Genomic DNA, 12369 nt, shown 5'->3' on the forward strand with positions numbered 1-12369 from the left:
ACATACATGTCTCATATCCTTTTTAATCCGAGCACTTCGATCTTGTCATCGATTCTTATTTACTCTCTAGGTTGTAGTTCATATTATATATTACTCGTCGTTCCCTATACCTTACTCCTATTTTACTAAGTATGTCGAATATCTTAAATCATTTAGCATTGTCAACGCTTTTTGTCCTAGGTCTACAAACCCTACCAAAAGTCTTGTTTCTGTTATCGGTTTCACAGTGAGAACTATCGCTCTGGTGCCTTTCCCTTTCCTAAGGCCAATGTGATCGTCATCTAACAGAAAACATATTAGCAGATAATTGTAAATGTGGGATACGAACTTCATCATTTTTTATATTTTCTGATGCTAGGATACAATTTAATGAGAAATGGTGTTTCATTTGCGTATTCTTGCACAGAGTTACTGGCTGATTGCCATAACAATGAGGGGAAAGGTGTATGTGGTATAAGTAACTTTCTAATGTCTTTTCTCATGAATATTCTGGTTTTTCCATAACACCTATCCTCTTGAGGTGAGTAGGGATGTTATGCGCTGAGCTAAACAGGCGAAGACGGCGGTCCCAGCTACACAGAATAATCTCACAAGCCGATGTGAATGACGAGTTAGACCCATCGACGTGAGAGATTGGGCGTAGTGGTAGTAGAGCAAGTAGAGCCCAATACAATACCAGAACCCATGTAGAGAGTGAAAAATTCATAAATTACTCGACTAAATGTTATAATCGACAGATGTCCTGGTTTATTTTCGGCTGACTTCTGTATATGGACAATGAAGTATACTGCAATTACTTGTCTTACGTGTGTGGGAGTAATGATTGGCTAAAAATCTGGACTGGCGATTCTTCTGTGCACGTAAAATAGTTTACTTAACCACCATCACTCAACGTAAGAAAACTACTGATACATGAACGCTTTTTCAGGTAACAGCCGTTGAGAAACTAGGGATCATTCCACCCGCGTTAATATTTCTTTTTTAAGTTATCAGTCTTCTGAACCGTTTGATGCGGCCCACCACGAACACTTGTGCCTCCTTTTTATCTCATAGTAGCACTTGCAGAACACATCCTTGCTCGATGTATTCCAACCTTTGTCTTCTTCTACAGTTTTTATCTACTACTATTCCCTGTAGTATCATGGAAGTTATTCACTGATGTCTTAACTGAGGTCCTGTCATGCTATTCCTTCTCCTTGTGTTTTCCACATATTCCTTTCCTCGCCGATTCCGCGGAGGACCTCCTGATTCCTTCCGTTATCACTCAAGCAGATTTTCAACACTTGGCTGTAGCACTACATCTCAAATGCTTCGATTCTCTTCTTTTGCGGTTTTCCCACAGAACTTGTCTCACTACCACACAATACTGTGCTTCACACGTACAATCTCGGAAATTTCTTCCTCAAATTAAGGCGTATTTTTGATACTAGGAGATTTCTCTTGGCCACAAATACACTTTTTGTCAGTGCTAATTTGCTTTTTATGTTGTCCTTGCACTGGCCGTTGTTAGTTATCTTCATGCTTAGATAGAAGATTTTCCTTAACCTCATCTACTTCGTGTATACGAATTTTTTGTTCAGAATTACTGTCACCCCTCAAAACCTATGCTTTTCCTCCTGTGTGTGTGTGTGTGTGTGTGTGTGTGTGTGTGTGTGTGTGTGTGTGTGTGTGTGTGTGTAGCGAAGGATTTCTGTTAGACCCCATGTTGAGCGCCTTGCATTAAGCAGGTGATTGCTAATTTGTCTATGTAGTTATAAAAATCATTGTGTATGTGTGTACCGGCTTTCCCACACTCATTTGGGATATACTAAAAGAGAGATGACCACGCAGTTCGAGCGGTCTGAGGCGCTGCAGTCATGGACTGTGCGGCTGGTCCCGACGGAGGTTCGAGTCCTCCCTCGGGCATGGGTGTTTGTCCTTAGGATAATTTAGGTTAAGTAGTGTGTAAGCTTAGGGACTGATGACCATTGCAGTTAAGTCCCATAAGATTTCACACACATTTGAACATTTTGAACCACGCAGTTGAGCGCCCCACAAACCAAACATCATCAGCAACGTCGGAATGTATGATAAATAAACACTTAAAATACGATAACACACAGAACAAAATTTATACATTTCACAGGCAGGTGGCGACCACAGTTTTCCTCCCTTAGGTTTCCTTGAGGATTGCAGTGACACGAAAGTCATCTGCAGCAAAGTCAAATTACAATAAATTTGCCAAAACTTGACTATGGCGGAGCCTGTAAAGCTACACTGAAGCTCCAAAGAAACAGGTATAGGCATGCGTATCCAAACACAGAGTTATGAAAACAGGCAGAATACGACGCTGCGGTCGGGAACCCCTATGTAAGTGTCTGGCGCAGTTGTTAGACTGCTTTCGGAGCAGGAGGCCCACTCGTGTACCCTTGATGACTGTACGACACAAAACTTTACGCCTCGTCTGGGACCGTCAACACCGGCATTGGACTGTTGATGACTGGAAAGATGTTGCCTCGTCGGACGAGTCTCGTTTCAAATTGTATAGAGCGGACTGAAGTGTAGGTATGGAGACAACCTCATGAATCTATGGACCGTGCATGTCAGCATGGGATAGTTCAAGCTGGTGGAGGCTCTGTAATGGTACGGGGCGTGTGCAGTTGGGGTGATACGGGACCCATGATATGTCAGATACGACTCTGACAGGTGATACGTACGAAAGCATCCTGTCTGATCACCTGCATCCACTCATATCCATTGTGCATTCCGACGGACTTGGGGAATTCCAGAAGGAGAATGCGAAACGCCACACGTCCATAATTGCCACAGAGTGGCTCCAGGACCACTGTTCTGAGTTTAAACACTTGCGCTATTCACCAAACTCCCCTGACAAGAACATTATTGAGCATATCTGGAATGCCTTTAAACGTGCTGTTCAGAAGAGATCTCCACCCCCTCGCACCCTCACGGCCTTATGGACAGCCCTAAAGGATTCATGGTTTCAGTTCCCACCAGCACTACTTCAGACATTAGTAGAGTCCAAGTCACGTCGTGTTGCGGCACTTCTGCATGCGCGCGGTGGCTCTACAAGATATTAGACAGGTGTGTCACTTTCTTTGGCTCTCCAATATAGAAGGGGTAAAGATAACGAAAGGAAGAAAGGTTGTGTGTGTGTGTGTGTGTGTGTGTGTGTGTGTGTGTGTGTGTGTGTGTGAAAGCAACAAAATTCAGTATCTAAAAACATGCCTTTACAGTGAAAAACTGCGAACTAGTCTTAGACACCTACAGGCAGGCAGCTGACATTGGAGGAGTGTTAGGTGTTTGCCTACCTGCGGGCGCCTAGGACTACTTCAGTTTTTCTCTGTATAGGCACATTTTTAAAACTCTCGATGAATGTGGGCGGTTACCACCGTGAACTTTCCCAAACTGAGGGGTCCTAGAGACACCTGCATGACGCCACAGCAATGCGTGAAACAGGAGCACTGAAAAAGCATAGGCACCTTCTGCTGATTGCAATACGCTCTAATCACGATGAATGGTTTTGAAATGTCCCTGGTGGTTCTACCCTGTACACCTGAGCAAAAACTGCGGTAGTACGACACTCCAAAGAAATGAGGTCACGTTCAATGGGGTTCCTACCCAACGGTGGCCTTACAGAGGGTGTTAAACATCGTCAGTGGTAAAGATATTCAGGAACATCTGCCTGTTGCTCACTGCACTGAAAACTGTTGTTTCCAACAACGAAATGTGTCAGAGTCAATGTCTGAAGGAAATAGATGGTTTTATTACCACACTTTATATGCAACCCTCCGAGGCCTTTGTTGCTGATTCTGAGCGGCGGTTTGCCTGGAAGCTTTTCCTCGGCCACTCACAAGAAAGCAGGGTTATTTCAAATCTGAGCGTCGCCGTTCTGAACTCCAGCACAGAGGTGTCAAAAAAAGGGTGAAATGTGGGTAAGAGATGCTGTGACGTCTTTCCCATCATGTCACACGACCACGGTTAGCGCCAACGTGACATCGTTAACAGACTTTACACCCCACATTTTCGCATTGTAAGGAGTGTGTGAGAACTCTCCATTATATTGAAAACAATTTAGACAACTTAACGCTATTCTTTGCAATGTGCAAGCACTCAAATATCGATAGTAACAATCTGAGGGCGAAACATAGGAGTGCGATTTTAAGCAATGTTGGGAGACGAGGTCTGTCTGCGAGAGTGGAAATAGTAGTGTCGGTCGAGAGCTCGGAAATAGAAGACGTATTACGCTACAGTCACATCGGTGATGGCAGATCTTACCAAACTCAAGGCCTGATTTCATTCATGTAGCCAGGAGAGATTTAGATGGCTTAACTACGCTTGAAGATGAAATTCAAGATAAAATTCGCAAGCATGGTGCAAAAGCAATTGCAGGTTAGGCTCGTGATTTTTAGTCCGAGTTTGCAATAATCCCATGCTTTGCTTGTCAGTTAAAGAAGCCTCCTTATCCTCCAAATGCCAGCCGGAGTAGCCGTGCGGTTCTAGGTGCAACAGTCTGGAACCGAGCGACCCCTACGGTCGCAGGTTCGAATCCTGCCTCGGGCATGGATGTGTGTGACGTCCTTAGGTTAGTTAGGTTTAATTAGTTCTAAGTTCTCAGAAGTTATGTCGCATAGTGCTCAGGGCGATATCCTCCAAATAATAATTATTCTCCACATCTAACCAATAAAATAATGCTGTGGTAATTAAATGTTAATGTAACTTTGATATTGAAATAATTTGTTAATCTGGCACTTAGCCATTACTGATACCTATGTCATTGTTACTGTCATTGGCTTCTGAAGTTTCTAAATAAACTTAATTGAAGAAATCCCTTCTCGCAAGTTATTTAGTAGTTAATAGGACCCAAGCAAACTCTTTTTTATTAAATTCATTCTTAGTAAAAATAAACTTTAGCCGCTGCTGCTGCGGAATTGGTTGGATATAGGTTACAGCATGTGTCGACATCTTGCTATTTGAACTGTAGTCGAGCCTGACGGTGACGTCGCAGAGCACCACGCTTTTGAACCGTTACAGAAGAAGGCTACGTCGCAGAGCACCACGCTTTTGAACCGTTACAGAAGAAGGCTATAGACCCCTTGAGTCAAGTTTAAAATAAGTATTTCACAACAGAAGACAATTACGCTGTTTGGAAGAACGGGTGTTTTAATTCTGTTGTGCAGTGCACTTACCTCGCATAACGTTGAGGGTGAAAGGAGTGATTTGAATTCAGAAACGTCTGGTGCAATTACAACCAAATATTTTGCACTTATATGTTCCAGTATTTGTATAAAAATACTGTGGGTGTAATATAATGGCTCTAAGCACTATGGGACGTAACATCTGAGGTCATCAGTCCCCTAGACTTAGAACTACTTAAACCTAATTAACCTAAGGACATCACATACATCCATGCCCGAGGCAGAATTCGAACCTGCGACCGTAGCAGCAGCGCGGTTCCGTACTGGGGGTAATATTGCCTACCACTCTTAGAGACAAGAGTGAGGATGAGAACCAATGACATCTAAAAACATTATTCACTAACTACTTAATTAGTATCGAATCCATAGTTTTTGAGATTGCTAGGTTCATTGGTGACAGTCTGGACGATGTTTTACCCTGCAGGGGTGGAGGAGGGAGATATTAGCATATCTTTCTACCAGCTGAAGCAATTTCTATAGACTTGGCACACATTTCACTTGGTGTTTAGAAAATATCTGGAAAAAATTACGCGTCCCTAGCACACCAATCGCTGTGGATGGAAGTAAAGAGGGGTGACTTGAAAGCGTAACTCAGAACACCTTAAGCATTCTCATCACAATTTATTATAAATATTTCGCGCCAGATACCAATGAAACAAGTGTGATATTATGTTATAAGACATTGAAGTACCTCGAAAACTCCACATGCAATAAAAAAGTTATAATTCCTATTTGTTTCTCTCCGTGGGAAATCCAACAATACCACACTCGAGGCGTGATTTGCAAGCGAGTTGAACAAACTGAACTTTATCAAATGGTTCAAATGGCTCTGAGCACTATGGGACTTAACATCTGGGGTCATCAGTCCCCTAGAACTTACAACTACTTAAACCTAACTAACCTAAGGACACCACACACATCCATGCCCGAGGCAGGATTCGAATCTGCGACCGTAGCAACCGCACGGTTCCGGACTGAAGCCCTAGAACTTCTCAGCCACAGCTCCTCGTGAGCTTACTGAATTCGCCAAATATGGCAGATTAGTAGTTCCCGATTAATCGGCGACACTCCACCGTGGTACGCATCAAACGATCAACATTACTGAACTTGAGCCACTGCGATGCGGCTGGCAGAGGGCCAACCCTGACGTCATACGACGACAGAAGTGCCTCCGCAGCAGAACGGAAACATAACTCTGCTCCTGGCCCAGGGAACAGTAACGCGTCGTCCGCTGCCAAAGCTACCCTGCCAACACATATCAGAAGGGAACAGTAATCTGCGCAAATAAGGCTACAGATGAGAATGCCTAAGACGTAGGAAATTTTAGCTGATCGTGGAAGTAACTACACACACACACACACACACACACACACACACACACACACACACACACACACGTTACACCTTAACACTCCGTAACACTACTTGCAAATTACAAGACGGATTATCAGCGGATACTGATGCAATGTCTAAGGCATACTCATCTACAAAGGATGCCTTGCCTTTGACACACATTATTTTACAAGTTTAATTTCGTTAAGATAGTTTATATCAGAGAATACTAATACATCTGTACGGAATATGGACTCCACTCACGTGTGAAGTAGCCGTGACTTCCAGGATTCCAAGCCGTGGTGCCATTGCTTACAATCCGTACAGACAGTCTTCGAGGTGCCGTAAAATTTAAGCTTGCAGAGTACGCCGGAAACTTGCCGAGCTGCAGTCATGGACTGTGCGGCTGGTCCCGGCGGAGGTCCGTGTCCTCCTTCGGGATGACCTTAGCAGTTAAGTCCCATAAGATTTCACACACATTTGAACATTTTGAACTTGCCGACAAGGTTCTACCCGACACCCGCTGCTCTTCCCACAAGGAGCCGCTACTAGTATTTAAGAGAGCTGGCGAGGCTTGCCTCCAACCGATTTAACCACTCGCGGCTACTCGAGGCCCGTACGGGACAGCCGCAGTCCCCCAAAAGCCATAACTTTCCAGCTACGTGCCCTCCAGCTGAGTGGCTTTTCATAAAACATTAAGACTGTTGATTTTTTGTTGCTGTTTAAATTAAAATCGAAGAACTAAAGATAAAAAACATAAATATATATATAAATAAAACACATCAGGGAAATGGTAACACTCAAAATTTATTTAAAATCTGAAGGTTCTGCGCTGGAAGAAAAGGATGTGGGTTGAAAGATGTGTGTAGAAAAATCATAGGCGTCTGTTAGGTGGAACATATGGAAATGAAGGTAAGTATTTTGGTGGATAGTGGGTAGACTGAAGGTAAGGAGGAGTGTAGTGGGTGAATAACGTCGTGGCACCAGGACGACAAAGGCAGGGAGATTTGGAGAGGGAGAGGCAGCTCTGATGTGGAGTGGGACAGGTGAGATAGTACGGATAAATAACGTGGGCACTCATTGTCCGGAGGAGGGGAGTCGGCTGGAGAAGAGTAGCGATCGTCTGGATTTTTTTCATTTATTTTCATTTCATATCCTTCGCTCCATGTTGGCGAGTGTGGACTGTGAGGGTTATAATACGCGGTTTTCAGCCGACCAATGTTAAAGTTCGAAACAGTAAAAATTTACTTCTTATTTGAAAAATGAATACTTACACAAAATAAAATACAGATGGCGACCTGCGTAAATTAAAAGATAAAAGCTAGTCTGGTAATTAATTAAGATACATACATAAATGAAAGGGTAGGATAATCATGGAATTTTTAGCATTTGGGTTGTTTGAAGGAAGAAGTTTCTGTGGATGCGTTTATAGTGGAGGGATATGGAAGAGTAAAAAGAAGCTTGCCGCTCCGGAGCAAGCATTAGGATGTGGATGGAGGGTAGTGAAGAGAAAGGGCGCCCTGGAAAGGGAAGGAGTGGGTTCTCCTAAATCTGGTAGGACGGTATTTATCAGGGTGGATTTCATGGTCGAGTAAAGGGAGGCGATTGAAGTTTCGTTGAGAGAGGCTGCAGAGAGCGTGTGGATGTAGTTTTGGGGGATGTAGAGACGCTGCAGATTATCATGACCAGACAGCAGGTGGGAAACTGTTAGGTCGTTCGTCGGAAGTCTTTAAGATTAGGTTGGGGAATGTTATAAGCTGGTAGAGCATTCGGGTAAGTTCCCATGTTAGTTGGCGATCAAGTGTTAGTCCGAGATATTTTAATGTGCTAATTAATTGAATATGCGGTCGTAAATGCTAAGGTAAAAGTTGTGGGGCTGTAAGCTGTTGGTACTATGTCCTACAATTATTTCTTGGGATTTTGATCTTATGGGAACCCAAGATATTCAACCCACCGACAAAGGCAGCGAAGCCGGCCGGAGTGGCCGAGCGGTCCTAGGCGCTACACTCCGGAACAGGTACGGTCGCAGGTTCGAATCCTGCCTCGGGCATGGGTGTGTGTGCTGTCCTTAGGTTAGTTAGGTTTAAGTAGTTCTAAGTTCCAGGGGACTGATGACTTCAGAAGTTAAGTCCCATAGTTCTGAGAGCCAAAGGCAGCGAGATCAAAGGAAAATGGAATGTTGTGATTCATAAGCTCATGTCACTAATGTTAATATCCCTAACCAATTCTAAAATACTAGCAATTAAAAGTAAGTAAAAAGTGAGTGCCTGACGCTTAAAATGGGTACGGCCGGGATCACTGCACGCGCCGCGTCACCGCGAGGTGTTGTCGGTCTTTCCGTAAGAACTCCGCGTCTGGAATGCAAGCAGAGCCGGTGCTGTGTTGTGGCGTGCTGTGCGGCGCGGCCGCACCGAGCCGGCAAGGCGTAGTTCAAGGAAAGCGGCCGGCCCGGCTCCGCTCAAGGCGAGAGCGAAAGTGAGTGGAGTGGATGGAGGCCGCTGTAGCGTGCGGCGCATTCCAGCACAGGCGGGCGGTGCGACAGGTGCCACCGCTGCCGGTCGCACCACACGGCGGGCTGGTCTGTAAAAAGGCGGCGAAAGTACTGGGTAGACGCGACCGACGGAGACCTGGCTCTGTCTGTCTACACGATTACGCTGCAATTCACAGTTAAGTAACTGGCAGAGGGTGCGCAGAACCACTTTCAAATTATTTGTTGATATGTTTTCTGAAGTCTCCCTAAAGACTACAATGATCCAATAATCGGGACTGGTCTGGGATAGTATTATTTCTTCTTCCAACAATTACGGTGACAACCTTACTTACTATACATTGACATACGGCAGGAAGAGCAGTGTGCCGACCACATGCCCTTTCATATTCGTATACAGTTACGCCTTTGGGCTGAGGATGATACAGCGGCCGGTCGGTACCCTTGAGACTTCGTGGCCTGTTTGCGCGGAGGGTGTCTTTTGTAAATCGTTAGTGAATTCAGTAAACTGAGATCCATAGTGTCAAGAGCGTGCCGAGAATATCACATTTCAGTCATTACCTGTCACCATGGTCAACAGAGTAGGAACCGGCTTTCAATTAACGACCAAGGGCAGTAACGTTTGCGTAAAGGTGTCATTACTAACACTGCATGAAATAGCCGCAGTAATCAATGTGGACGTACGACGAACGTGTCCGTTAGGACAGTGCAGCTAAATGTGGTGTCAATGGGCTATGGCAGCAGATAACCGACGCCAGTCACTTTGCTAACATCACACACATCCATGCCCGAGGCAGGATTCGAACCTGCTAGCGTAGCGGTCGCTCGGCTCCCGACTGTAGCGCCTAGAACCGTACGGCCACTCCAGGCGGCCTTTGCTAACAGCACGATATCTCTTGCAGTGCCTTTCCTGGACTTGTAACCATATCGGTTGGACCCTAGAGGAGTGGAAAAACGTGACATGGTCAGTTGGGTTCCGATATCAGTTGGTAAGAGCTGATGATAAGGATTTGAGTGTGGCGCAGACCCCATGAAGCCAAGGACCCAAGATCTCAACAAGGCACTGTGCAAACTGGTGATGCCTCAACAATGGTGTAGGCTGTATTTACATGGAATGAACTGAGTCGTCTCGTCCAATTGAACTGAGCATTGACTGGAAATGGTTACGTTTGGGTACTTGGAGACCATTTGCAGTCATTTACGGACTTCATGTTCCCAAACTACGACGTCGTGTCATTGGGTGAGAATTGTTTGCGATTGGTTTGAAGAACATTCTCGACAATTCCAGCCAATGATTTAGCCACTCGCATCGCCCGAAATGAGTGGCATAGAATATTTACGGGACACAAACGAGAGGTCAGTCCGTGGACAAAACCCTTCACCGGCAAACTTCCTCAATTACGAACAGTTATACAGGCAGCAAGACTCATTATTTCTGCAGAGGACTTACAACGACTTATTGAGTCCATTCCAGGTCGATTTGCTGCACTATGACATCCAAAAGGGGGTCCGACACGATATTAGGAGGTATTCCTTGACTTTTATCAATGTACAAGGACGCTGCATCGAACGCCAGCAACACACCCAACTCTGCAGTGCATAAAATCTGCAGTGTCAACACGATATTTCCACTGGCCATTCCATGATTACGGCAATGTCAAGTTATTCGACGCAACCTCATCCTATTGAGATCCAGTGATCAAGGAAGGCGTATTAATACAAGTAGCAGTTAACCTGGTCAACCGAGATCACGTTTTCCAGCTCGATAAATCATGAAAACCACTCATTTCACGTCTGCGCCACAAGAAAATTTATTGTTCGCATTATTCCTGTCACTCCAATACAAGCCACCCATTTTAATAGTCAACCACGTAATTCGTAAGTTTTGTGGTTTTTCTAATGCTGCGCTTGTTCTGTTTAATTCTGTGAGGCATAAAGTATTATCTATGAACGACGCTCTTGTTGCAGACAGTAATAACTCTGATGCATGCGCGACTACTACACACTATCGTGTCAATTGGCTTAAATTCTGCCAGTGACTCGCCTTGAATGTTTGTAAGGTCATCAGCCGGAATATTGAATAAAGAAATAATACTATCCCGGATGCACGCACCAAATACCCTATGTGGGAATTTTTTTCAATCGTTCCGCTCTCGAAAAGGATCCGAAAAAATTAATACCTAAATCTTTTCATGCGAGCCCTGCTTTCTCTTATTTTACTGCTACAGTCATTTCTCTCTACGTAGGCGGAAGTCAACAAAAGATTTTTGGATTCAAAGGAGGAAGTTGGTGATTAAAATTTTTTGAAAAGTTCTCACCGCGATGAAAAATGCCTTTTTTTAATGATTGCCACACCAACTCACTTGTCACATCCGTGACATTTTGTCCCCCAATTCTCCACAATAAGAACGAACTTCGAAAAGTATGTTCCACATTATTATGGGAGGCCTAGTACCGTTACTGAATGCTGAATTACAGTTGAAAGTGGCACATATACATGATAATGTTTTTCGACATGGTCACCAAGTCCCTGTAAATAACGGTCGCAACCTTCAACCAATCGCTGAACTTCTCAACTGTAGAAATCCGCACGTAGGTGACGGAGCCAATCGAGAACCACCAAATGAAGACGTGAAACGGTTTTCGACTTGATTATGGCCGCTCTACGGGAATTAACAGACTCTGGATGCGGAATGATAGTTGGAGGTAGAAGCATGGGGCATTCCATTTCGGAAATCGTTAGTGATTCAGTATTCTTAGATCTATAGTGTAAAGATTGTGCTGAGAATACAAAATTTCACGCAGTACGGCTCACCACGACCGACGACGTTCACTTAACGACCGAGAGCAACGCCATTTACAAAGAACATTGTTAAAACAATGACCTACAAATTTCCATTATTAATCTCGTAACTGAAATTAAATGGAACTTAATACTAATTTAGAGGATGTTACTGATTTTATTGCTTAGAATCAACTGCCATTCTTAGCACCATCCATATTCCTTGTGTCAAACATTTTACTGTTGGTTTTGATTTTCTGATGACTTTACAAAACGGTAAGGGAAGTCATCATGTGGAAGTAATCTAAGAAGTCTGCTAAGTCGTTTATACAGACTAAGAGCAGCAGAGATTCTTTCAGTTTCAGTAAATGAATTCCTGACAGTTGCTACAAACTTTGACATCACTGGCAAGAAATCACAAATCCAATCGCACATCTGAGGCGAGGCATAGGCACTGAATTTTATTAGAGGCTGCCGGTGACGAACTGTGTCATTAGAGTTCCGGAGATCCAGAAATATGGAAGCAACTTGAGATCGTCTGTCCACTCCCTGTGAATAAAGACCAGTCGTGT

Source organism: Schistocerca americana, chromosome 5, assembly GCF_021461395.2.
Source record: "Schistocerca americana isolate TAMUIC-IGC-003095 chromosome 5, iqSchAmer2.1, whole genome shotgun sequence".
NCBI classification, from domain to species: domain Eukaryota; kingdom Metazoa; phylum Arthropoda; class Insecta; order Orthoptera; family Acrididae; genus Schistocerca; species Schistocerca americana.